Raw genomic sequence first — 26,546 nt, forward strand, 5'->3', positions numbered from 1 at the left:
GGCCGCTTCGGCGGGGCAACAACGCAGGTCCTGCGCACACTTACACAGGCCGTCCTGACTTCCAAGGCGTGCTACGGTGCTCCATGCTTTGCCCTTACGAAGACACAATATGACCGACTGGAGACATTACACCGCGAAAGCCTCAGAGTAATTACTGGTTTACCTCGGCACACCCGCGTGGAAGAACTCTACCGCTATTCCCAGCTGCCCCCCCTCCGCGCTATCATAACGGAGAGGGTCGAAGGCCACAACAGGAGACGCGCCGCAACCCGCGCGGGGCAGCTTGTCCAAAAATTGGCTTCCGGTCAGATCGATTCGCTTTTCCCGCAACTGCCGGCTGTTCGAGCCCCTTGGGAAGATGTCTTGGTTCGTGTGTCAAAGCCTCTATCTCGCCTGCGTGGCCGAAACCATAACCACCATGACCGCGCCGCTATTACTGCACGCGCAGACCGCCGAGCCGGCGCCATCTTTACAACAGCAGTCCTAAATGAAACAACATCTCGCGTTTCACTTTCCTGTATTGACGGCCAAATGCGCATTTCCCGCACAATTCAATTTCTTCACCCTCCAAGCCCATGTCAGACCCGTCTTGCGGCAGTTCTTCTCGCTGCGGAGCACATTGAGGCAACTTACGGCCCCGGTGACAACCACCACTTCACAATATTTACGGACAGCCCCCAAGCCCTCGATCGACTTGGCAAAACCCCATACGTCGGAACCACCTGCGACCTCATCAAGACCATTTGTCGCAGACTGCGAGACACACGCAATATAGTCGTTCGGGTAGACTGGGTCCCGGGACACGCAGGCGGAATCGGCAGCGAGACCGCTTACGCGTGCGCGAGCGAGCACTTTGAACTCCGCTCCAACCCGGCGTTGCCCGTCCCATTTGCACAATACGACCCCGACCCCTCAGAAGCAAAAGCGGCAGCACGGCACGCGTCCAAACAGTCCTTGCGGAGCTTGGTTCCACCAGACCCCGCCCCCCTGCCCGCTGGATTGCCCCGTGGCGCACAAGTACTTCTGCACAAGGCACGGGCTGGTGCCGCGCTAACCGATGATGTGTTGGCCAAGTGGCGTGCGTATGTGCCAAAACGTCACCACCATGCCGTCGAGGTTGCGCAATCTGTGGCCACAGTTGCCTGCACCTCTTGCTCCACAGGAGCCACGCCCACTGTACACCACATGTTGTGGGACTGTCCCGGCCTTCAAACGCTCCGTTTACAGTATCTTCCGCCCGGCGTCAAGCGGCTTGTGGAATGGACAACCCCGCTGCAACCCGCAACTGCAAGGCAGACGCTGCTTTCTCTGTGGGATTTCGCGCGCTCTTCAGGCGTCGACCGCAGAATGTAACATTTAAACTCTCCCCCCCCCCCCACCTTCCTTTCTTCCCCATGCTGACCGACGCGTCCACCTTCTGAAATAAAGTTTTGTTATGTTATGTTAACATCCTCAAGAGCATGCCTCTTCAACAAGAAACAGCCTACATATCATAACATAGGACACACCAAGCACTCCAGAAGATGATAAACAGGAGGCTCCTACACTTTCTTGACTACAATAGTCTTCTTGAGAGCTGCCAGGCAGGCTTTAGGGCAAGGCGATCCACTAACGATCAACTTGTCGCGCTCGAGTCTTATATAGAGGATGCCTTTATTAATAAACAGTTTTCTGCAACGGTGTTTTTTGACCTTGAGAAGGGCTGTGACGCTGCCTCGGGCTATGGGATCCTCTGTGACCTGAAGCCAGTTGGTGTCTCAGGCAACATGACGAACACTCTTGCTAGTTATTTCTCCGAAAGAACATTTCGTGTGAGAGTTTGTAGCGCACTCTCAAGGGTTGATGTGCAAGAAAACGGCGTTCCGCAAGGTGGAGTTCTAAGCTGCAATCTGTTCATAGTTAAGATGAACACCTTTGGGAAGGCATCGCAGCCTACAATTTCGTATTCAACGACGTCGGGGTATCTTTTTAATCATGCAATATGTCCATCCGTGCGCATCAAGTCCAGCTCGGTGTCAAAAAACTTGCCAGCTGGGCATGAATGAACGCTTTTAAACTCAACCCAGAAAAAAATGTCTTGCGTTGTCTTCTCCAGGCAGCGTGGGATCCATCCGGACCCAGATATTACTCTTAATGGCGTTTCACTTCCTGTTAAAAAGGAGCGTAAACTTTTAGGTGTAGTATTCGATAGCCAACTAACATTTGTTCCCCACTTGAAATATCTTAAACAAAAATTCTTAAAAACTATGAATATCCCTAAAGTTATCTCCCACCAGTCTTATGGTGCGGACAAGAAACTATTTCTGCGTGTTTATAGCGCCCTAGTGGAATCTCGCTTGCACTACGGCAGTGTCGTATATGGGTGTGCAACAAAAACGCTTCTAATGATGCTACACCTGGTGCTGCATTTATGGCTACGCTTTGCATGAGGCGCTTTTCGCACTAGCCCTGTCCAAAGCCTGTATGTAGAATGCAATAAAGGGTCCCTCGATCACCTGATGGTGTATATGGACGTTTTATATGCCTCAAACATCATATCTATGACAAATCGATCATCCTTTTACTCCGACCATTAATGATACATCCTCACAGAAACTCTTTTTAAACCGTCCATCAATCTCTATTCCTTTCCTCTAAGAGTGTGAGAAGCTTTTGAGCTGAGCCAATAAGAAGCCGTGTCATGAACACGTCACTGGCGTAAGACATGTCTTCGGGCCCTGATTTAAATTGGCTGTGAGAGGAATACGGCTAAGCCTTCCGCGATAGAGCCTGCAGCAGTAATGTTCAAAACGCAAATGTTGGGAATTACAGTTTTATCCGCACGGTCGCTGGTTAATTGACCAACTATCATGATGTCATCATACCCGACTGAAGAGCTTTGAAATGACGAGAGAGATTTGCATGTTTCTATCGCCTGCTTTCGAGGATGCTTGATCCACGATACTAATGCAGCCGTAAGCGTGACGCCTCCACAGTTATGCTATAAGTTTGTTAAGTATTATTTTTTGGCATGTCTTTTTCGCCAGTAGCTTGACGCATGTGTGTTCAAACATAAAGAAAAAATGTTATTTACTGTGGAAGTTTACTGGAATCGAACACAGGCGCCTTTGCTTCTGGGGTGGGAATCGTGACCCCTCGTGCGCGAGTCCTGAAAGTATTTATTTTTTGGAACCGGATCTTTGTTTACAGATATTGGCACAGCGGTGTGTCAAAGTTGGTTGAAGTTATTTCGGTAGACAATAAAATAAAACAGTTATGCGTAAAACAAGCCCACTCTCCAATTCTGGAAGTCTGCGTTTCCGGAGTCTGTATGCTCTGGTGCGGACATGGTATACGACTGTGTCTGTTTTACTTTAGCCTTGAGAAATTAACCGGATGAGGCTGGCAAACTGATGGGTGCAGAGAGATGTGAAAGTTCGCTGAAATGTTGGGTGAAGGTACTACTTGTGAACTGCATATACATGGGGCCGGGAAGTCGAAGAGAGGGGCTAAAGGGTGTAAAAGCGTGCTTGAGGGCAGCCATTGGCCCATGAGTGCCCTATAGGCGGTTCGCTGTCAACAACGCATAATGGCGAGCTTTATATTCGCGTTTCTAGGCCTGTTTAAGGTCCTAAAAAGAAAACAAAAACTATTCATGGAGTGTTGATTCCTGCATAACTGGAAACAGTACCAGATATGCACGGCGTTTCCTGTTTTTGCCACACTGGGCACATGACACACGTATGCCCTGGAGATGGAACATAGGGGGTAAATTTAATTCCGTATGCTTTATTAGCACATCTGAAGGATAATATAATCCGTGGAAATACCCACACATGCACAGACACTTATACCGAGCTCACGCTGGTTTTTTAAAGCCTCAGCTAGAGAAAGGAAAGTATAAAGTATTGACCTCAAAGAGTAAGTAATCGCAAAGCTGTACATCAGCAGCTGTTGCTGCAATTATTTTTGCTTTGCTGTGATTGTCTTTGGCGCTTCTAAGTGCATTATGAGATTCTGTACGGAGACAAAGACATTGTTTTTCAATCACTGATTGCTAAGAGATATTTTATCCTCTCCGCACGTTGAAGGCTGCATTCCACTATGTGAAAGCCCTTTAGGTCAATATCAGCTTTTACGTAATGAAGGTTCAACTTTAACACTGAACTAACGTTTCGGTAATATCCGAGGTCATACTAACGATGTTAGCTTAGATTTTAAAAGCTGAAATATACCGAGCCGTGTTTCCCAAGTTCTGAATCATACTCAAACTTGGCATAAAGAATGCATCAAAACGTTGAATTTAGACTACTTGAAACGTTTGTGTTCATTCCTCCGGTATGTCGTCATATTGGTGCTTCATTTTCGAAAACAGTGTGCCCGCTGGCCAGCCGATTCATCTTACTGTTAACTTGCATTAGCAAACTATCTTAGCATACTTAACATGTATACCAGATGGCTATATATTCTTTTTAAACTATCGTTGCTGCTAAACTTTTTTAATACATCTTGTTATACTGGGTACGAAACAAGCTTTCTAAAAAAGCGAATGAAAAGGCGAGGAAAAGAAAAAGCAATACAGTTTGTTCGGCAATTGTTCTTGTGCCTCCTTTATTCTCGTTTTATTCCCTAATGTTGTAGCAACCTGTTCAAGCTATTACAGTGGAAGGCTTCGGAAGGCACGCATACGGCATTAACATGCAAAAGTTGTGAATCACTAATATTTGTGTCCCACTAGGGTGAAAAACAAAGTTGGCCGCTTCAGAGCAAGCTTTCACCGCAGCAAATACAAGTGCAAGAATAGAAACGAACAGCGTCAATACTATCACGCAAAAGAAGGTTTAAGAACGGGCTGATGTATGCATCTTTCTCATCACAAGGAAGTGTCATGGGAAGGTCTCGGAAACTCAAAGTGTTAAAAAAGACATCGCAAAGAAGAAAACAATTTTTGAACAGACGGGATTTGATAGCGTCGTTATTACGCTTAAAAGGTGGGCGGGCGTAGTTTGAAGTTTAATATCAATGCTGTTTCTTGCCCGTGCAAGAGTATTCCCAAGTTTGCGACAAAAGTTGTTTATTTTTGTCCTCGTTTAGCTTAGAGCAGGCTCTGCATGCCCGGAGAAAAATTACCTAAGCGCACTTTGAACGAAGTTGCGAAAGCTGCTCTCACTTTCAGTCGACGTTTGATCGCTTGAGCACTGGAAAGGCAAGACGGGTAGAAAGTGCAAAAAAGAGGCGTGTTGGTTTTTTCGCGGAACTTTCATAACTCAGCCTCGTACAGAGGGAGCTCTTACGTGAAGTAAGGAAAGCACCGAGTGTGTTTTTTGGAAGGTGAATTTTCCCGCTTTCAACAATCTTCGCGAAACTTTATATCCTTAAGGCGTAACGCCAATTTTTTATATAATTTTTTACATTACTGTGTTATGTATAGCATATTACGTAATTGTTAGAAATACTTCTATCTGGAAGCAGTGTTTTCAAAACAAAACACGCAACGGCAATGTTGTATTGAACCATACTCTTGTCATGCTTTTATGTAAAGTTTTTGAAATGCATCCCAAGACAACATAAGAGAATGGAGCACCGAAGAGTTATGCTTTGATAAATAAAATAGACGAACATCCAAGCAATATGGCGGGGACATTAAAGATGTCTTTAGACATCATCAGATAAACTGACTTTTAGTGGCGTCGCCACTTCTGCAGACGACGTGTAATGCGATGAAATGGCCTGGCTTGTAGCGCAGAGTTGTTTTTTACGGCAGCAATACATTAACACCTACCTTACAACGAAGCAGAGGTCATGAACACTAAAGGCGAGCAGAGCTTCTGCGCTTCATTGCACTTGATTAAAGGCTTGCGGCTTGACAATTACCTTGGTGTAAATGATAAGAGCGAACAATTACCATTTAAAAGATTTTAAATATTACTAAATATATTTCGCTCCAAAATAACAACCAATATTTTCAAAAAATTACACCATCTTCCCGTGGGGAACCATGAGGAGGATGCGAAGCATCATAGGGGTTCCGTGTAGGTTTCATTGTGTTGCCGTTATGTTGTTTCATTTATCGGAGCACGAATGGGAGCGTTGTGAACCCCCATGTAGAGACAGAGAAATGTAGAGACAGCGAAGAGACCGACACCGGCGTTACCTGATCGAACACCTCCTGGTTCTCGTCTTTCTTTATTGCGTGCTCACGCTCCTACCCCACTGCCCGCCCTCTTCGTCCTCTTCTCTGGTTGAGCTGCAAGGCGCGTGGCGCTTCTTGCCACAGCTTTTCCACGGGAAATTCAACATCTCCTAAAAAGTTTTCCGTTCGTCGTTTCCGTTGACGTTCAGCTTCGCGTGCCTTCGTTGTATCAGTAGCTTCTTGACGTAGTTTCAATGAGTCAAGGACATAAGGCGCGTTCGTAGCACTTGCTCCTGTCTCGGCTTTGTAGCGCAGTGGGAAGAGCGCCACGTACCTTCCGATGCGTCCAGAGAGTCGTGGGATCGAAACTAGGCGCCGCTAACTCTTTCATTTTGTATGGAGAGAGGTGCGTACGGACGGACGACGGTCGACGGACGATGGAGCCGAAAGCAAGAGATGCTTCGCATCTAAAAAGCTTCAGTATTGAGTTCTGTGACTACAACTAGCAATTTATCTTTCTCTACAACACTTCTTCCGGTGGCCGACAGCCGTACAGGCAGCAAGTAGAATAAGTTCGAATGTAGCTTCGCAGTTTTCCAGCTACCCGACATGACCCTATGCTCTCGCTTAGCTTCTAAAAACTGCACCCCGTGCACATCTTGTCATGTCGGGTAAAGGAAGTGCCTACGACGCTCTTGTTGCCACGCAATCAGAACCCGTCTAATTGTTTCGACGTTACGGGTTTCAGGGCATAGCAAAAAAGAACCCTGTAGCTTTTAATTGCTTTATCCTAGCCGAAAGGCTGATTCCGAGCGATATGATGTTTAAGAGGTGTAATCCCGGTGACATCACTGTGTTCTGTCGGTTGTTAGCAGTTTTGTACGGAACGGCATTCCAAGGAACGGCGTTCTTGGAAGTTGGAACTAGTTTCTTTTTGGGGGGCCGGATGAATGCCACCGTTCTATTAAGGGTCGGTGAAACTGTAACGGTAACTCGTTAGGTTTTTGAAGGAACGGCAGGAGCGGTGTTCGTTCTGCAAACATTACATCGCCAGAAATTGGTTGTTTTCGATACCATGGTTTGAGTACAAAAATACTCAAGTTGCTAGTGTGCTTCTCGCCCCATAAGCTGGTCGATTAGCCCGCCCTTAAGAGGAAAGTGCTTCCTTGAAGGTCAAAGGCAGAAGAATAACTTCGCAGCAGGCCGCAGCTTGTGCTTGCTTTCATGGCGGTGGAGGTTACGTGATGTTCGACGGGTGAATAGAGCAGCCGAGGGAATTCTTTTCACCTTTCATCTTTTGTCTCTGGAGGTCAGGATGCGCGTGTGGCCGATAGAATTGTTCCCTAGTCCTAGCGGCACTGCAGGTACCTTGTGAAACCACCGTATATTGCCAGGGGTATGTACCACATTAGTGAGCGCGAGCTGCGGGTGCCTTGTTGTCGAGGGAGTTGCTCTCACTGGGAGGTCATCCGAAGGATCACCAAGATTGCAGGGTCACCGGGTCAACGGGAATTGTTCGGGATTGCAGGTTTACACCCCTCAAAGGAAAGATCAAGCTCGTTGTCCCCAGTTGCTTAACCCCAAGGTTTAAGCCATCATGAATCCCAGTCAGTTCTGTGCGAGACAGGCGACCAACGACATAAAGACAGAGCTGGCTGTGGTGACCGAGCCATCCAGCGCAGGTTTTGTCACCTCGTCCACGCCCGAGGATTTTTTTTCCTTTGGGCCGCAAACCTTTCCAGCCGAGGCACAGGATGAGCTGTCGCGGTACCTGCTGGTACCAGTTGACTACCCGCTGTAGCAGATGAAGAACTTGGAGGGACCGAACCAACTTTTTGTTAAGTACAAGTCATTACCCTCCAGCGCTTCCATGGAACGGCTCTTCAACTCTGCCAAGGAAGTGTTGACGAGAAAACGGGTTCGGCTGTCTGACACCAACATGAAGGTGCAACTCTTTCTGAGTTCAAATAAGGGACTCTACTTAGTTGCGACTATGCAGTCGGGTATTTTTCTTCAACTAAATGTTTTTACATTTTTTTATTCATTCTACATTTTTTTCTCTTCTGCCGTATCCTGTAACCTTATTATGTACTTTACTTTTTCTGCTTGAAGCATGTATCGTTTCTGTACCACGGCACGTTTTTTTTTTTGTTGTTGTTTTCTACTAAATCCTCCTACGGTTCTCGACACCACTCCAGCACGATCTGACCCACCGAGCACATCTCAACAACACTGGCAACAAAAACTTCGTCAAGCTAGAGCCCTCAGCCAGCAGCGGATAGCCGAGGCCTCACCCCCAGGTTTCCTCGCACCACTAAAGACCCTTCCAAGAACAGGAGAGGTCTTCGCGAACAAAGTTTATGCCAACTCGGCCTATACCCCTGATATGATATCGAAGTGGACGAACCCAAGGCGTCTCTCCTTACCAAGGTGCCCCCACTGTGGCAGCAACGAGAAATCCAACCTTTTCCACCTTATTTGGTCATGTGCAGCCTTCTCAGACGGCCGTACGCAGTTGCTAGCAAGCGCCACGGTTCCGACGTCGGAGTTAGAGCATGTCGAGTATGTTAGGGTCAACCCAGAAATGTTAGAAAAAATCACAGACTTTGCCCTAAAAAATGGTCTCTATAAGATGGTTTAATGGCTGACCGACTACCTGTTCAAGTTCACCAGTCACAAATGAACACCGGTGCGCATCCGTCTTGCCCCACCAACCGTAATGTGCCATCAAGAACTATGCCGGACACCCCCTCCCCTCAGGGGAAGGCCAGTGTGTGTGTGTTGCTCCAACGGAACCTCGAGAGACAGCTACAGTGACCGCTACAGTGAGGCTTGAACATTACTTAGTTGTACTACAACTTTCCCTATCCTACTTTCCATTCCCTACCCACAGGGCTTTATAGCCTCCTCCCTGAAATAAAGTCATTCATTCATTCATTCATTCATTCATTCATTCATTCATTCATTCATTCATTCATTCATTCATTTCTCATTACTTTTTATTTATTAGGGGTTGTTTCATTTACTTTATAGTTTCGCGTTTTGAGTAGGACTATATATTAATAGTGTAAATGTTCGTACGCACGTGATTAGGATCTGTGTTATTTCCTGTGCTTTTCCCTTACGCGTATTTCTAACCACCACACCTGATTCGTCCGTTGTGTTTACATACTTGGCTACCTTAGGTTGTTTCCTTTATCTACTACCCTGATTGTGTTCGGCATACTTTGTCATTCTTGCGCGTAGATTTCGTGTGTGACTACACTGTTGGCTTTTTTTTTCTTGTTGTCGTCTTCCGACCTAAACTTGGATTACTAACCGTGTAGTCATTACCTGTTTTCCTGTGTTTTGTTACTCGCAAATTGGTGCTGTATGATCCTTAAAGCTTCACTGTTGTAACCCCCTTACGAAATTCCCCGCAAAGGGGCCTGTAAAGTATTTTAAATAAACTAATATTAAATCAGCATTCATTAGGAGCCTATGTATTATGTATGTATTCATTATGTACTATGTATTCTTTAGGGGCCTATGTAGGGGACCTTTCAACGCGGTTTTTAATGCAAGGCATTTAATTACGCTCCTGCATGTGAGTAACGTTCTATTCGCATATCTGAAGCGCAGTAACCTTACTGCGCATCTGTAATACCGAAGTCGGATGTGTCACATGTGTTGCACCTATAATAGACGAGCACCAAAATCGAAGTTACACATGTCTGGAGTTTGTCCGGTGCTCCTGAAAAAAAAAATCGTTTAGAAGCGTTTCTTTGGATTCTTTTTATCTCTAGATGAACTGGTGCCGGAGGTGTTCATATTCCTACATTATACGTATTCGATATGAGTTTTTTTATTTCTCACTTTTTTCGCTTCAGGAATCCGACACCATATTTTAATTTAAAAAAAAATGAAATGTAACGTTAACGTAAGGACACGTTCCAATGTTCGAAGTAGAACAGGAACGCGTTCCTTTCGCAATAAAGGAACTTGTAACGGGAACTGGTTTTAAAATTTAGAAGGAACGAGCTTTCATTACTGTTCTAGAGGAACCTGTACAACACTGGTTGTTAGCGGAGTGAAAATGGGGGTAATGCCACCGCCTAAAACACCCTAATGAACAACTCTCTCAGAGGAAACAAGACGATTGCGCTTTTTAACGACCCATCAAACCGCCTTTCCAAGGTGAATCCCGTCGGAGGAACTTTCGCTGCTCTCACGGGATTTGTGGCGACAACACCCAGACGGAGGAAGTCAACATAAATGATTTAATTTTTAGTTTGAAGATTAACAGGGGTGAATGATGACGTTTGTTTGAAGGCACTGAGAGCACAAGAATGTACCCGTAGCTATTTCGATTGATAGATTGTAGGGTTTAACGCGCCGACGCAACGCAGGCGATGAGGCGCGCCGTAATGGAGTGCTCCAGGTGAATTTTGACCCTCTGAGAATCTTTAACGTGCGCCGAAATCTCGTACAAACGGGCGTTTTTGCTTTCCGCCTCCATCAGAAAAGCGGCAGCTGCGGCCTGGAATCGAACCCGCGACCTCGTGCTCAGCAGCAGAACACCTTATCCACTGAGCCACCGCGGCGGGTCCCGTAGCCATTTCGATGCACGATAACAGTCGCGAAAGTTATTCGGCCTTCCGATAAAATATGACTGCTAGACAACCATTCGGAGACAACCATTCGGACTGCTCTAGTGCTTCATTCGTTTCTTTAAACAGATACGTTATCAACACTCAAGGCCACCACGCGAGAGAAGCTACCCCTGGTCCTATACACCAACCACCGTATGTATCTTTTAACCTCTCTTGTTCTTCACCCTGGCCCTTTACACCAGCCGTGTTCATAGTTTTTTAACTGATTTTATTTCGTGTTTTCTCCTCATCAAATAACTTTGTGTTTGGCGCTCTTTACCCATGTCGTCCTTGCGCCAATAAAATCAAACCATCATCAACCACGCGAGAGAAGCACCCAAGGGGGCTCAGTGTTAAAAAAATTTATCCCGAATGACCAAATTTTAAACAGACCCTGCAAGACTTTTTTTCAACTTTTTTTTTGAAATCCTAAATGCTTACACAACGTAGTAACGCAACATTCAGTATTTATATTAGGGGGTCGCAAAGTACCTCAGCCAAAAATTACTGCCCTATTCCCATCAGATAACTTGTAAAATCGCTCAAAAGATTTTACTCTCTTACCCGGTCTTGATGTTCTTCGACGGCGCGAATTGCGTCACTAAGGCCATTCAGCGGCTGTTGGCCGGTTTTCGTTCAGTTGCAGCAATGAACGCTTTTTGATAGCAACTTAAAAAAAAGCCACAAAACAAACTAGAAATAGAAAGCGTATCTGGTGCGACGAGCAAATCACGCAGTGCTGTTCTGTGCTGCCGATAACTATAGCTTTTGCAGTGCTTCCAGACGCGAAGGAAAGAGTGGAAGAGCTTATCGAAACTGTCGTAGGGTCCGTTTAATGTACTGGCCACCGCTTTTCTTTGTCTATCGATTTAAATTAGCCCTCTCAAGCGAATCAACAGCTGTGTAGCAAAACCCATTACTTATAGTGCACAGTAAAATCCAGAACAGCAATTGAGGCCTCCACGCTGAATTCGTCAGAAACCAGTCACATTAGAGCACGGGCTGACGTGGCAACGCTTTATTCACGCCTCACAAAGTTTCTATACGTATACACACGCACGCAAGCATGCACACTACCTCGTACGTATTTGCGGTTTGTAGGCCATAGCCTTCCAGGAGGCGACGCTCGCTTCATGCTCACCGAAGCGCGCACCCGCCGCTCATTGGCTTTCCATCACCGAGTTGTTGTTGATCCGAGACGTGACCTGTGACAGCTTGTATGCTCCCAGGCTGTTGGACGCAACCGAAACTCACGGACCGTGCAAGATTCGCTGCTGTTTCTGTTCGCCGGGTGCGTGAGGTTCAGAGAGGTCTTCTCGCCCTCTTTCGTCATTGCTTAGATGAGTGCAGTGATTCGAACATGTGAGCGCTTAATTAACAACAGGCCGCAATTTTTGTACCAAACATGGCAATATTAATGCATCTTATTTTCCGTAAAAATTCCCAACCCTCAGCCGGCCTGCCTCCTTGGTTTGAACAAGTGACTTGAGACAATGCAGGACACCGCCGCCTTTTTTGCACTTGGAAACAGGTCCCTCTGAAAAAAGGATGGGCTCAATTTCGCTTAGCCTTTGCACCACGACTCAACATCAAACATTCAATATCAATAGCGGCCAATAGCAGCAACCCCGCAGAGAATTCCTTGGACCAAGTACCAGCTGTGCTTTTCGCCCCAAAGCCTCAGCGGATTGCTGCGACTACTCCCCGCACTTGCATACGCCGCTGTTCGTATAACGTGTCTCAGGCCATAACTGGCTCGGCTGTCCTTGCTACGCTGTCGTTTTAAGCGCAGAACACTTTAGGGGCTCGCCTTGTTGTCGCAGCTCGCTCTCTGGACCCAAGTAGAGCCACACGGCGTTCCGTCATAGCAGATGTCTTCGCGGCGTAACCCAGAGGCTTCTGAAGCCAGGCGTCATATAGTCATAGGCGTCATATAGTCATAGGCGTTTGAAACTCGTGAACCGCTGGCGCTTGTCATACACCTCCGCGTTGTTTAGGGCAAAGAAAACTGCAGGTACATTTGAGGCAAAATATACATAATTAACCGGCAGCGCCAGCGTTCATTTAGTTAGGAACGCTCGTTTGGTTGGTTTTTACGATAGCGAGCGAAAAAAAGTTGCAGTGGACCGTTGGCACGTGCGGGAGGAAAGGCAAGCACAAAAATAACAGAACTCCCGCTGGCGCAGTTTCAGAAGGGGGCGCGCGAGCACTGCGAAGGCGGGAAATTTGAATTGCATTGTGTGGTAGCTGTGAGCGGATAACGGCGCTAGAAGCTATTATGTCGAATAACTGCTGTGCACTTCCGACAGCTTTGACATTGCGTGTAATGGCTTTAGGGTTTTTCTGTTTCGGCGTTAAAGGTTTTACAGCGAAGCTGTCTGGCGCTAGGTTCTGGCCAAATTGTGTGCGCCTATCGGATCTCGTCTATAAAGAATCGCACTCGCTCGATCGAGAGCTGTAGCTTTCAGCTTTCATATTTACGTATCTTACAAACAACCATGCCAAATTGGTCGCTAAGACAACTGCATTATTACGCCGGCTTTTATTTTGCCCTCACAGCTAGCGCCCCGTGAAGTTGTGCACGTTACAAACTTCCCGTCTCTTGAACGTGGCTGTCTACGGAGGGAGTACGGTTACAGAAAACTGCTGTAACTCTTTGTTTATTAAAACTATGCCATGACAAATTATAGGACAATTGACAGCTAGGACAACTCTAGGATCTCGCGGAGGTGTATTTGCTTGTAAGGTTTGGCCTATTGTCACTAGCTTTCGTTACAGAGTATCGGCACTCTTTTCTCTTACTGTTCCGTGCCGCCGCATGATCATTGGTCAGTTCGCATCACGTGACCTTTGTCTACACGCGACGCTTCATGGGCACCGCCATTTTGTTGTTTATGCATTTTCTGCCGGTCAAATGCGGTAATCTCTGCTTGTGATGCGTGCTCTGTGGCTGCGCGCGTCTGGCGTCGTTCCGAGCGCGAATCAAAGATAACGCACTTCGCAGAATTTCAGCTCCAGAAGGGTGTCCGTAGATGCCGCGTTGCTGCGTCTTCGGCAGTGTCAAAATTAGCGGTGAGGCCGCAGGAGCAGCAACTTCGCAACACTGATAAACACAAAAATCGCCGCCGTTGCTCGCATGCGTGCCTCAGTGACGGTACTATCTTATCTTACTATCTTATCTTAGTTTTGTCATATTCGACGGCGACATTTGGGGCTCTTACACTGTGCAGTAAACACGTTTTTGTACAGGGACACATGCCTACATACACGTCTGGCACAGATACGCGCATCGCACTGACAAATACTGATGCCGACTTTTACGATCGCAGTGGCGGTAGCTATGCGAAGAAGCTGCCCCACAGACGGGCACAGGGGTTGTGCGCAGAGCTCAACCTCTGTAAACGCGAATTATTGCCATCGCCGTCAAAAAACTCCCTGTGGGCTTACCAAGATGCCCGGAAATAGGCTCTTCACTCGATCACTCAGACTCCGTAGAAATGTTCTCGACTGCGGAGCTACCTACGGAATGCGGAATAACAGCATAGACTCCGGTATTTGGTAGCATTTCCGCTGGCGTACCCGCAAATTTTCCCGACATTTTTTCGCGGGGCTACCATGGTTGCCAGACCAGGACTGCCCTCTGTTGATTAGCTCGCATCATCCGTAAAGGCCACGGACCTGTCAGCCCGCTCTGGTAATAAACCCCTGCGCGCTCGCGCCGCGGGCTCGGGCTCGAGTCCGGGAGTTTTTTGTTTTTTTTCGCTTCGTCGCCACGGGAGGTACTAAAAACGTATGGGGCCCGTTAAGGCAGTCCGTAAAGGGGAAGCGAAAAAAGAACCCGGGTTCGAGCCCGCGGCGCGAGCGCGCAGGGGTTTGTAACCAGAGCGGGCTGACAGATCCGCGGCCTTTACGGATGATGCGAGCTAATCAACAGAGGGCAGTCCTGGTCTGGCAACCATGGTAGCCCCCCGAAAAAACGGCGGGAAAATTTGCGGGTACGCCAGCCGAAAGTATTTTTAAACCTCCTCTTTTTTTCTCTCAGGACAACGCCATCAATGTTCGCACTCTGCGTGAGTGGCATTCCTGTTCCCTCGTTCGAAGCCTCCGTGTCGTCAGTGACGCGTGGCCTGGGCGGATCATCGTCCCCGTAGCTGGAATCGTTGGTGCGTTACCCTCGCTGTCGCTGGGCCCTTTCGCCCGCTCGTGCATCCGCGACTGCACAAGAGCGCCCCGATTATCGCCCAAGAAAAGAATCGGAACAGTGCTAACTTGTTACTCACGAGGCATGCGTGTCGCGTGCTGCGTTTGGTGGTTTGTAGCTAGAATTGTAACACAACGGTGCCCGAAGCCCGCCGCATTGTTCTAAGGCACTATCAGTTCAAACGTTTTATTATCTTTAATAACGGCAGACCTTTGTCGAAACTTATTTCAGTCGCAGCCACAATGTGATATAATATTAGGTTACATCGATTCTCCTGAACTGTGGGGAAAGCCGTATTCCGAATATTGCTTGCTTATATTTCAAATGAAAACAAGCATATATAAAAAGTAAGAAGATTCACTCAAATTGAAAACTCAATTACAATGGTGTCTTAGGGTCTTTAAGGAGGTCGCCAGCGTGCTAAGTACACAATAGGATGCCACCGTTCGACCGAACGTATTAAAGATGAGAGAATGTACAACGAAGACGACGCGTAAGCACTTCATTCAAATTCAAGAAAACATCGCCTGTAGATTTGAGTTGAAAATGCGAAAATAAAACTCCACTTTTCAGATATTTTGTATAGTTTGATGAAAACACGAAGATGGCTGAGGAACACTTCAAAACATAATGAATCACCGTTCCACGCTCGCAGAAAGAGAAATCATGTTGTCGCACCTACCTGCTTCGGGACATTGTCAATTCGAGATATTTCCACATCTTCACGTATAACCCTTGTCCTAGAAATCTCACGGTCGGAACAAGCCCACTGCCAAGTTACTCGCAAAGTCCACCACATGTCTCAAATAAATGATGTCCCGACACGAGGCAGCCATGATCGCAGATGTTGTATGTGCTACCGAATGAAACACTCGCAGGAGCCTAGCACGCGCGAGTTTGAACAGAGATTGAAACAAAGTTGACCATGCATTTAAACGACGACGTTTCAAGCAGCGCAAAAATATTGGGAACAAAAGACAGACCACTCTCTTCTTGCAGAGCCTTCCTCTTACTGGTGCTAGCATTGCAGATAAAACTGTACCTTCTTTGTCGCTTGTATATACCCACTGTCTGGGAAACCGGCTCAAATGGCCCTTCTTGGACAGTCTTGCACCCAGTCCTTTTTTCGTGAAATATCCCTAGTAGAGCACGTACATACTCCGCAGGTTGAATTTTTTATCGCCGGATATGTAGTCTTCATTCTTCCTTGCTCCCATTTAGTGTTCAGCAACGGAGATGGTCATCATTATCGGCCCTGCCACACCTTATTACATCACTCGCTCGTTACTGGTATGCATTGCCCAAGATCATCACCGGTCCCCCCCGCACGGGGCACCTTGAGCAATCTTGGTGACGGTACTGGCGATACCGCGGACCCCGAGCCCCCAAACATACGCTGGATCCAACCGTGGCAATGTGTTTATAGGTGGAGGGTTAGAAACCACGAACGGTGGCCGTCGGAGCCTTGGTCAAGCTCCGGCCGATGGGCTCCCTGCCTGTCTACCAGGCAGGGAGCTCCGGGACCTCTCTGACTACCAGGGTAAGGTCAAAGGAGAAAGTACCCCCGTCTCCCTGCTTTCCAATGTATCATATGGCATTTTCCAAACCCCCCCCCCCCCAGACGTGATCGGCCCCCGAAAAGGGGCCGCACCGAAGTACCTTTTCCTGCGTTGCAATCAATCTCGCTCCCAAAGCCCGATAATTTCTCGCGCTTTCTGATCATGGAATCTGTTGACAAAACAAAACCAATCACTTCCCAGTCCGTCTTTCTAATCTCCAAGTATCTTGAAAGCCTTGTTGGAAAGTCGTACAAGGCTAAAAAACTGAAAACGGGAGAACTTTTGATTGAGGTAGACAACAAACAGCAGTCCGCAAACCTCCTTTCACAAACGCGCATGGTCAATGTTGACATCAAGATCACACCTCATCGCAGCCTTAATAGCTGCCAAGGCGTGATCTCTGATCCAGATCTTATAAGTGAAACTGAAGCCAATCTGCTCGAGTGCCTCCATGATCAGGGCGTGACGGCAGTGAGGCGAATAACCATACGCCGAAACGATCAAATCATTCCTACCAAACACATCATCTTGACGTTTGACCGCTCAACGCTTCCTGAGTCGGTCAACGCAGGCTTCGTTAGATGTCCGGTCCGACCCTACGTGCCGAATCCATGCCGCTGCTATAAGTGTCAGCGGTTTGGCCACGGCACAAACTCTTGTCGTGGGAAACTGACGTGCGCCAAATGTGCAGCACAAGATCATCCAACCGATAACTGTGAATCTGAGCACTTCACCTGTCCGAACTGCCAGGGACCGCATGCTGCCTATTCCAGAAGTTGTGAGAAGTTTAAACAAGAGAAACAGATTATTGCCTTGAAAGTAAACGAGAACATCACCTTCCCCGAGGCGCGAAAGAGGTTCGCCTCCTTTCCTCTGGGCAGGTACGCCGACGCAGCTCGCCGGGGGGCGGAGCGGCGTCTGGTTTCGGCGGGGACCCAGTACCGCGAGTCAGACTTGGTCCCGCCCCCGCCCCCCCCAGGGTTGCCGCAGGCAGCCCAACCAGCCTCTGCACCGCTCGCTCACCCAGCAGCGGCTGTGGTTGCAACGTATGTTGGGGATGCCGCTGCATCCACTGCATCCTCCCCACCGGCCCAAAGCACACGCAAGGGCACGGAGATGGAGACGGAGGCAGTCGCAGCGACCCCCTCCTCTGCCTCACTGCCTGTGCCACCTGTCGTGCTTCCCACGCCTTCGGCACTGGCAGCGCAGGCAAAGAATGCCCGAAAGGGTACCACGTCAAGGGGGCCTAGTCCGCTGAGGACCCCCTTGCCTTCAGATGACGACATGGACGTCGAGCCCTTCCGGCTTTCATCGCAGCGGAAGGAACGGGCTGCGACGTCCAGGTCAGTAGAGAAGGCCAGAAAGCCCCTCCCAAGAGTCCAAACCCCGAAAGACCCTACATAAATAATCACACTCCAGTAGCTCTGAACACATAATAATGGGAAGAGAAAACATAGTTCAGTGGAACTGCAGAGGCCTTCTGAATAATCTTGACGACGTGCATGAGATTCTGCATGCCAACCAGCCAAGTTTAATGTGTGTCCAGGAAACACATCTGAATTCCAAAAACACAAATGTCTTGAATAGTTACCTGGTATACAGGAAAGACAGGGATGGCTGCACCCACTCTTCTGGCGGTGTGGCCATAATCGCCCGCAAATCCTTAGCATGCCACCCTGTCACCTTGAAATCTATCCTTGAGGCTGTAGCCATCCGCACAATAATATTTAATAGGTTGATAACGGTATGCTCCATTTACATCCCTCCTGATCTTGCACTTTCGAGCTCTGACTTTGAGGCGCTGGTCGACCAGCTGCCGGAGCCGTACATTCTAACAGGCGACCTTAATGCTCACAATTCTCTTTGGGCCCCGCACGGGGCACCTTGAGTATTCATGGTGACGGTGAGCAGCGACACCGCGGACCCCGAGCTCCCAACATAAGCCGTGTCCAACCGTGGCGATGTGTTTAAAGGTGAAGGGTAGAAGCCGTAAACGGTGGCCGTCGGAGCCTTGGTCAAGCTCCGGCCGATGGGCTCCCTGCCTGGTAGACAGGCAGGGAGCTCCGGGACCTCTTTGACTACCAGGGTAAGGTCAAAGGAGAAAGTACCCCCGTCTCCCTGCTTTTATACTATGCTTTATGGTATTGTCTAAAACCCCCCCCAACCGTGATCGGTCCCTGAAAAGGGGCCGCACCGAAGTATCCTTTCCTCCGTTGCCGTCGTTAACCTTTCCTGAACCGGACCATTTTTCTCGATTTCTTGTGATGGAATCCCTCAATCCAACCCACCCTCTTGCATCTCAGTCAGTCTTCTTGATCGCCAAGTATCTTGAAGCCATAGTAGGAAAATCGTATAAGTGCAAAAAACAAAGGTCTGGTGAACTCCTCATCGAAATAAATGACAAGCAGCAGTCCATGAAGCTTCTAGCTCAGACTAGACTGGCTGATCTAGACATCAGGGTCACACCCCATCGGAGCCTCAACAGCTCCCAGGGTGTGATATCCGAGACAGATCTTTTGAACGAAACGGATGCGGATCTCCTTGCCGGCTTGAAGGATCAGGGCGTCACTGCCGTGAGACGCATCACTATCCGCAGAGACGACAAGGAGATTCCCACTAAGCACATTATCTTGACTTTCGACCGCGCAGTTCTTCCACAACACATCAATGCAGGTTTTATCCGTTGCTCCATCCGTCCGTACATCCCGAATCCGCGGCGCTGTTTTAAGTGCCAGCGGTTCGGGCACGGTACAACCTCTTGTCGTGGCCGAACGACGTGTGCGAAATGCGCGGCGCACGATCATCCGACTGACAACTGTCCATCCGAAACCCTCACTTGTGTGAACTGCGGCGGTCCGCATGCAGCGTACTCCCGCAAGTGCGAAAAATTTCAATTGGAAAAAAAGATAATTAACATCAAGGTCACGGAGAACATAACTTCCCAGAGGCGCGAAAGAGGTTCGCCTCTTTCCCTCTGGGGAGGTACGCCGACGCGGCTCACCGGGGGGCGGAGCGGCGTCTGGTTTCCACAGGGACCCAGTTCAGCGAGTCTGACCTGGTCCCTCCCCCGCCCCCCCCCCCTGGGTTGCCTCAGGCAGCCCAACCCGCCACCACGCCGCTTGCTGAGGCAGCAGCGGTTGTGGTGCAAACGTCTTCCGTCGGGACCGGTGCCGCTCCCGCCTCTGTCTCCCCGTCCTCCAGTGCGTTGGAGGGTACCGAGGTGATGGACACCAAGGGCCCTGCACCGGTTCCCACCGCCACCGCACCGCCCGTGCCACCTCTGGCGCTCCGGACGCCCTCGGCGGTGGCGGCTCAAACGAAGGGCTCCCGAGGGGGGGCCAAGTCCGGGGGGCCCGGTCCGTCGGGCACCCCTCGGACATCCGACGACCATATGGATGTCGGGCCGTTCCTGCCTGCAACGCAGTGCAAGGAACGCGTCCCGACGCCAAAGCCTCCCGACAAGCCTAAAAAGGCGAGAGTCACAGCCCCGAAAGACGACACATAAACAAACACACACACTCCAGTAGCTCTCACACTAAATAATGGGAAGAGAAAACATAATTCAATGGAACTGTAGAGGCCTTCTTAAAAATCTTGACGATGTATACGAAATACTGCATGCTAATCAGCCAAGTGTTATGTGTGTTCAGGAAACACATTTGAATTCCAAGCACACAAATTTCTTGAATAGTTACATGGTCTTCAGAAAGGACAGGGATGGCTGCACACACTCCTCTGGCGGTGTGGCCATAATCGTCCGGAAATCCTTAGCATGCCACCCTGTCACTTTAAACACTATCCTTGAGGCTGTAGCAATACGCTTAATAATATTTAATAGGTTGATAACGGTATGCTCCATATACATTCCTCCTGATGTTACACTTTCGAGCTCTGACGTTGAGGCGCTGGTTGACCAGCTGCCCGAACCGTACATTCTAACAGGCGACCTTAATGCTCACAATTCTCTTTGGGGCTCTTCTCGTACGGATGCCCGGGGTCGCCTGATAGAGAGGTTTCTTACATCCTCTGGAGCATGCCTTTTCAACAATAAACAGCCTACATATCATAACATAGGACACAACACATACTCATGTCTTGACTTGGCTATTGGCTCCGCAGTTCTCTTTCCTCTTCTCGAGTGGGGTGTGGGAACTGACCCATATGGCAGTGACCACTTCCCCACCTCACTTACATACATAGGTAAAGGCCCATTCAGTCCATCTTCCCATAATCGGTTCAATGAAACACGAGCTAACTGGAATACATTTACAGACACATCCAAACTACACCACACATCCATAGGACACCTACACGTTGAAGAATCTACCCAACTCCTCACGGCGCACATCCTCGACGCCGCCGAAAAGTCCATTCCCCACGCCTCTGGTGCCCCGCGCAACCAGCGGAGGCCGTGGTGGAATGAGGACTGTAGGCGGGCGTGAGAGGCCCAGAACAAGGCGTGGGTGTCCTTCGTCGGTACCCCACGTCGGGAAACCTCCTCTTGTTCAAACGGGCCAAGGCGTTAGGAAAACGTGTGCGCCGTGGGGCAAAACGAGAGAGTTGGCGTACATTCACAACATCAATAAACTCCTACACAGACACAAGGAAAGTATGGACACGAATACGTAAACTCAAGGGACAACAAACACACAGCCTGCCTCTGGTCAGCACTACAGGGGACACATTCGAAGACCAGGCTGACACACTCGCACAACACTTCCAACACGTGTCCAGTTCAGCACACTACACAAACACTTTCCTGAAACATAAAGCCTGTTGTGAAAAGAAGTCCCTACGCGACAGCAACAAATCACAGACTTCTTACAACTCCCTGTTTTCACTACATGAGCTGAGGGCTGCTCTAAGCACGTGTAAACCCTCAGCTCCAGGCCCAGACAACATCACATACACAATGATACAACACCTGCACGCAGACACTCTTCTAACACTCTTACACCTATATAACAAGATTTGGCTTTCGGGGCACATTCCAAACTCTTGGAAGGAGGCTATAGTTGTAGCTTTCCTGAAGGAGGGAAAGGACCCGTCGTCCCCCTCAAGCTACCGTCCTATAGCCCTGACGAGCTGCCTGTGCAAGCTCTTCGAGAAGATGGTAAATCGCAGGCTCGTGTACTTCCTCGAGTACAACGGTCTTCTCGAGAGCTGCCAGGCAGGCTTTAGGGTGGGGCGATCGACGAACGATCAGCTGGTAGCTCTTGACTCGTACATCAAGGATGCCTTCGCGCATAAGCAGTATTGTTTAACTGTCTTCTTCGACCTTGAAAAGGCATACGACACCGCTTGGCGTTATGGGATCCTTAGGGACCTCAAGTCATTCGGTGTATCGGGTAACATGTTAAACACTCTTGTTAGTTACTTGTCAGACAGAACGTTTCGAGTAAGAGTTGGTTGTGCACTCTCAAACGTTTACGTGCAAGAAAATGGCGTGCCACAGGGTGGCGTGTTGAGCTGCACTCTCTTCATAGTAAAAATGAACTCTCTTGGTAAGGCACTGCCACCTACAATCTCTTATTCCATGTATGTAGATGACGTGCAGATATCCTATAAATCATGCAATATGTCAATCTGCGAACGTCAAGTCCAGCTTGGTGTAAAGAAACTTGCCGGCTGGGCAGACAAGAATGGTTTTAAATTAAATCCTGTAAAAAGCTCCTGCGTTGTGTTCTCCAGGAAGCGCGGGGTCCATACGGGCCCAGACATTACTCTTAATGGCGTGTCGCTTCCTGTGAACAAGGAGCACAAGTTCTTAGGTGTTGTGTTTGACCAGAAACTCACATTCATTCCACACATCAAGGAACTTAAACATAAATGTCTGAAAACAATGAATATACTTAAGGTTCTCTCCCATCAATCTTATGGTTCCGACAAAGAACTCCTACTACGGCTCTATACTGCTTTGGTTGGGTCTCGTTTAGACTATGGCAGTGTGGTATATGGGTCGGCGACTAAAACAGCGTTGCGAATGCTTGACCCAGTGCTACACTTGGGGCTTCGTCTCGCCTCGGGTGCTTTTCGCACTAGCCCTGTCGAGAGTCTGTATGTCGAGTGTGATAAGTGGAGCCTTGAGAACCAACGAACGTACATGGACTTGCTATACGCTTTTAAAATTTCATCACTGAATAATCACCCTTTTTATCCTGTCTTTAACGATACATCAACATCTCTGCTCTTTGCAAATCGCCCATCCGTTCCTCTGCCTTTTTCACTGAGAGTGAGAGAGCGAGCCTCGGATCTCAGTGCTTCGTTTTTAGATGTGTACAGGTCATCCTTTTCTAACAGTTTACCGCCTTGGCAAGTTCGCCCTGTGTCGTGTGACCTCTCTTTTATGAGACTTGACAAAAATTGTGTACCACGAGCTGCAATACTGCAGCACTTTCTGTCTTTGCAGTTTAAATACACATGTGCAGAATTTTATAGTGACGCTTCTAAAACCTCCAGTATGGTGTCGTGCGCTGCTCATGGTCCTAATTTCAATGCAGCCAGAACCATGAGCGTGCACACATCAATTTTTTCAGCGGAAGCGTATGGAATTTTACTGATTGTACGACACATCCTTGAAAATCACATTCCCAATTCCATCATATATACAGATTCTTTGAGTGTTGTTCACGCACTGTCATCGCACAAGCCCCCCAGAAACCACATAGTTAATCTTGTATTCTGCACTATCATGTCCGTGTATGCACAAAAGCATGAGGTGGTCCTCTGCTGGGTCCCAGGACACGCAGGGATCTCTGGGAACGAGTTGGCAGACGAGAGGGCTGGTGCGGCTGCACTCAGGAACACTGTGGACATTACAACGGTACCCTACACAGACCTCAAGCCACACATAAGACAACACCTGCGCAGAACATGGCAAACACACTGGGACGAACAGACAGACAACAAACTACATGTAATAAAGCCACACTTGGGACGGTACACAACTGACTCACACAACAGACACACGGAAGTCGCCTTGGGTAGGCTGCGGATAGGGCACACCCATGCGACGCACTCTTATCTGCTGACGGGATCTTCTAGACCCCAGTGCGGCAGGTGCGGAGAGGCCCTATCCGTAGTGCACATACTAATCACATGCAAGGCACTTCACACAACACGACACAAACACTTCAGAGAACTCTACAGACAACATATTCCCCTACATCCATCGTTTTTCCTAGGTGATGATGCCATTGTTTCCGTGAAACATGTGTTTGAGTATATGTCCGACGTCAAGTTTTTAAACCTCATCTCCTATCACGCATAATCATATCTGGCCCTATACACCAGCCATCACCATTGCCATTAATTGATTTTATTGTTATTTTGGCTTTAGTAGCCTATATTTTATTTTAGATACTTTTGTTTGGCGCTCTTTGCCCCAGCTGGCCTTGCGCCAAAAAACTCTAACTATCATCATCAACAATTCTCTTTGGGGCTCTTCTCGTACGGATGCCCGGGGTCGCCTGATAGAGAGGTTTCTTACATCCTCTGGAGCATGCCTTTTCAATAATAAACAGCCTACATATCATAACATAGGACACAATACATACTCAAATCTTGACTTGGCTATTGGTTCGGCAATTCTAGTTCCATGTCTGGAGTGGGGTGTGGGCACGGACCCATATGGCAGTGACCACTTCCCCACATCACTAACATATATAGGTAAAGGCCCAAGCAGTTCATCTTCCCATAATAGGTTCAATGAAGCACGAGCTAACTGGAACACATTTTCAGAGACATCGAAACTACACCACACATCCATAAGACACCTACACGTTGAAGAAGCTACCCAACTCCTCACGGCACACATCCTCGACGCCGCCGAAAAGTCCATTCCCCACGCATCTGGTGCCCCGTGCAACCAGAGGAGGCCGTGGTGGAATGAGGACTGTAGGCGGGCGCGAGAGGCCCAGAACAAGGCGTGGGGTATCCTTCGTCGGTACCCCACGCCGGGTAACCTTATTTTGTTCAAACGGGCCAAGGCGTTTGGAAGACGTGTGCGCCGTGAGGAAAAACGAGAGAGTTGGCACACCTTCTTCACATCCATTAATTCATACACAGACACACACAAAGTCTGGACACGTATACGCAAGCTCAAAGGACAACAGACACACAGCCTGCCCCTGGTTAGCACAACAGGGGACACACTGGAAGACCAGGCTAACACTCTTGCACAACACTTCGAACACGTGTCTAGTTCAGCACACTACACAAACACTTTCATGAAACACAAAACATCTGCAGAAAAAAAGCCCTTACACGACAAAGACAAATCAAAAACTTCTTACAACTCTGAATTCACTCTCTATGAGTTGAGGGCTGCCCTGAGCACGTGCAAACTTTCAGCTCCAGGCGCAGATAAGATTACATACACCATGATACAGCACCTACACCCAGACACTCTTGAAACACTCTTACACCTATACAATAAAATATTGCTTTCGGGGCACATTCCACGCTCTTGGAGGGAGGCCATAGTAGTGGCTGTCCTAAAGGAAGGGAAGGACCCTTCCTCTCCTGCCAGTTACCGCCCCATTGCCCTGACAAGCTGCCTGTGTAAGCTATTCGAGAAGATGATAAACAGGAGACTTGTGTACTTCTTAGAGTACAATGGTCTTCTCGACAGCTGCCAGGCGGTCTTCAGGGCGGGGCGATCTACCAACGATGAACTCGTTCCATTAGAGGCGTATATAAAAGATGCTTTTCTCCATAAGCAGTACTGTATGACAGTATTCTTTGATCTAGAAAAAGCGTACGATACCGCGTGGCGGTATGGCATCCTAAGCGACCTCAAGTCCTTTGGCATGTCGGGTAACATGATGAACACGCTTGCCAGTTACCTGTCTGAAAGAACGTTTCGCGTGCGAGTTGGAACTGCACTTTCTAGGGTTCATGTGCAGGAAAACGGCGTGCCGCAAAGTGGAGTTTTGAGTTGCACTTTGTTTATTGTAAAGATGAATTCTCTTCGGAAGGCGCTACCACCATCGATTTCCTGCTCCATTTACGTAGACGACGTTCAATTATCCTCTAAGTCTTGTAACCTGTCTGTCTGCGAGCGCCAGGTCCAGCTTGGTGTTGGCAAGCTAGCTGGTTGGGCAGACAGCAACGGTTTTAAATTTAATCCAGGGAAGTGCACTTGTGTCTTGTTTTCCAAGAGGCGTGGCATCCGGCCGGATCCAGACATTCATCTCAATGGTGTCTCGATTCCTGTCAAGAAAGAACACGAGTTTTTAGGTATAATCTTTGACGAAAAGCTCACATTTATCCCACACATAAAACAACTTAAACATAAATGCTTAAAAACACTGACTATCCTGAAGATTCTGTCGCACATTTCTTTTGGTGCTGACGAACAACTTCTTTTACGTGTTTTTACCAGCTTGATAGGCTCACGACTGGACTATGGTAGCATTGTCTATGGGTCAGCCACTAAAACATCCCTCAGAATGCTGGACCCTGTGCTTCATCTAGGGCTGCGCTTGTCGTGTGGTGCCTTTCGGACTAGTCCAGTCGAAAGCCTGTATGTAGAGTGCAACAAATGGAACCTACAACGTCAGCGAGCATACACAGACCTCCTTTATGCTTTTAAAATCTCATCAATGCCTCACCATCCTTTTACATCAGTTTTTTATGATACGTCTATGACTGCACTACTCCTAAACCGACCATCGTTCTCTGCGCCCTTCTCTTACAGAGTTAGAGAGGAAGCGTCAGAGCTTTCTGTCTCCTTTTTAGACACCATACAAAGTTCTCAAACAGGTTTTATAGCGCCATGGCATCTCCGCCCTGTATCATGCGACACATCCTTCACACATGTAGATAAAAACCGAGCTCCCACATGTGCAATTCTGCAGCACTTCTTGTATTTGCAGCAGAAGTATCAATTTTCTGAATTTTATACGGACGCCTCTAAAACTGCCACCTCTGTGTCCTGCGCGGCGCATGGGCCCGGCCTTAATGTCACTAGAACTCTTAACAGTAATACCAGTATCTTTACGGCTGAGGCTTATGGTGTACTTCTTGTTGTTAATCATATC

The sequence above is a fragment of the Haemaphysalis longicornis genome, unplaced genomic scaffold (assembly GCF_048455015.1).
Source record: "Haemaphysalis longicornis isolate Haplotype H1 unplaced genomic scaffold, Haemaphysalis longicornis Haplotype H1 scaffold_12, whole genome shotgun sequence".
NCBI lineage: Eukaryota > Metazoa > Arthropoda > Arachnida > Ixodida > Ixodidae > Haemaphysalis > Haemaphysalis longicornis.